Below are 1,738 nucleotides of genomic sequence, written 5' to 3' on the forward strand. Positions count from 1 at the left end.
TCCTTCTTACCTACAAAGCTCTTAATGGTCAGGCACCATCTTATCTTAAAGAGCTCATAGTACCTTACTACCCCACCAGAGCACTGCGCTCCCAGAATGCAGGGTTACTTGTGGTTCCTAGAGTCTCCAAAAGTAGACTAGGAGCCAGAGCGTTCAGCTATCAAGCTCCTCTCCTGTGGAACCAGGTTCCAGTTTGGGTTCAGGAGGCAGACACTATCTCCACATTTAAGAGTAGGCTTAAGACTTTCCTCTTTGATAAAGCTTATAGTTAGGGCTGGCTCAGGTGAGTCCTGAACAATCCCTTAGTTATGCTGCTATAGGCCTAGACTGCCGGGGGATTTCCCATGATGCACTGAGCACCTCTCTCCTCGGGCGGCTGTGGCTCAGGAGGTAGAGCGGGTTGGCCGTTAATCGGAAGGTCGGTGGTTCAATCCCTGGCTCCCCCTGGTTGTGTGTCGAAGTGTCCTTGGATACTGAACCTCGATTTGCGCTGTGGAGTCTGGATTTGTGGTTGCGGGTCACCTGCTGCCCCCGTGTTCCTGCTCGACACCCTCTACTGCAACGACTATTGTTGCTAGTCTTATTGTTATTATTGTTATTATAATCATTAACATTACAATGGTTACCATTAACACTATTATAAATATCTGTACCATTTTTCATTTAGTCTATAGCAACATCACCTTTACTGTCTGTACCTCTGTGTGTATATTGTGTAGGCTGCCTCCCTCCCCTCTCTCTCTCCTTACATCCCTCTCTTTTTCTCTCTCTCTCTCTCTCTTTTTCTCTCTCTTTCTCTCTCTCTCTCTTTCTCTCTCTCTCTCCCCCTCTCTCCCTCTCTCTCCTTCACCCCAACCGGTCGAGGCAGATGGCCGCCAACCCTGAGCCATGGTTCTGCTCGAGGTTTCTGCCTCTTAAAAGGAAGTTTTTCCTTGCCTCTGTCGCCTAGTGCTTGCTCTTGGTGGGAACTGTTGGGCTTCTGTAAATATCATCATAGAGTACGGTCTAGACCTGCTCTTTTATGAAAAGCGCTGTGAGATAACTGTTGTTGTGATTTGGCGCTATATAAATAAAACTGAATTGAATTTAATTGAATTCATAAAATAGAAATGTAATCAAAAAGTAATTAATGTAATAAGTTACATTACTTTGTTAAAGTAATTGAAATAGTTACACTACTATTACATTTTAACTAACCTATTACAGTTAGAAAATTACCTTACCCAACTCTGGCTATTACTAATTTCTTACTAATTAGTAATGGCCGTTTGGTAATTTGATTCAGCTTTATTTTCACAAAACAGGACTGCACAGTGTAGGAGGCTGAAAATTTGGATAGAATAAAACAATTAGACAATAAAACACAACAAAGTAGCTTATATAAAAGTAGCACTTAGGAAAACTAAATCATAATTACAAGGAATATATACTGTACAGATTATTTTGTGCATAAAAATACCACCGTACACATCCCACAGATATTTCACCTGTAATAGACAAAACAAAGATCTAGCCTCCGGTATGTAAGACATTTTGCGAAAGTTGTTCGGCTAGTGCGAGTTACAGAAACCTTAATCTTCACCTGTTATAAACAGGCTCTTATTTACCCCCGATGTTGTCTTCTCAGGCAGTTGACTTCTGAAGTGTTGCTCATCTTCAAATAAATGCTATTATAATTTCAGCAAAATGCTTAGAACGTTACTTTAAATAAACTAACGGCCTCTTACGGATCGGACTT

The sequence above is a fragment of the Micropterus dolomieu genome, linkage group LG05 (assembly GCF_021292245.1).
Source record: "Micropterus dolomieu isolate WLL.071019.BEF.003 ecotype Adirondacks linkage group LG05, ASM2129224v1, whole genome shotgun sequence".
Classification (NCBI taxonomy): domain Eukaryota; kingdom Metazoa; phylum Chordata; class Actinopteri; order Centrarchiformes; family Centrarchidae; genus Micropterus; species Micropterus dolomieu.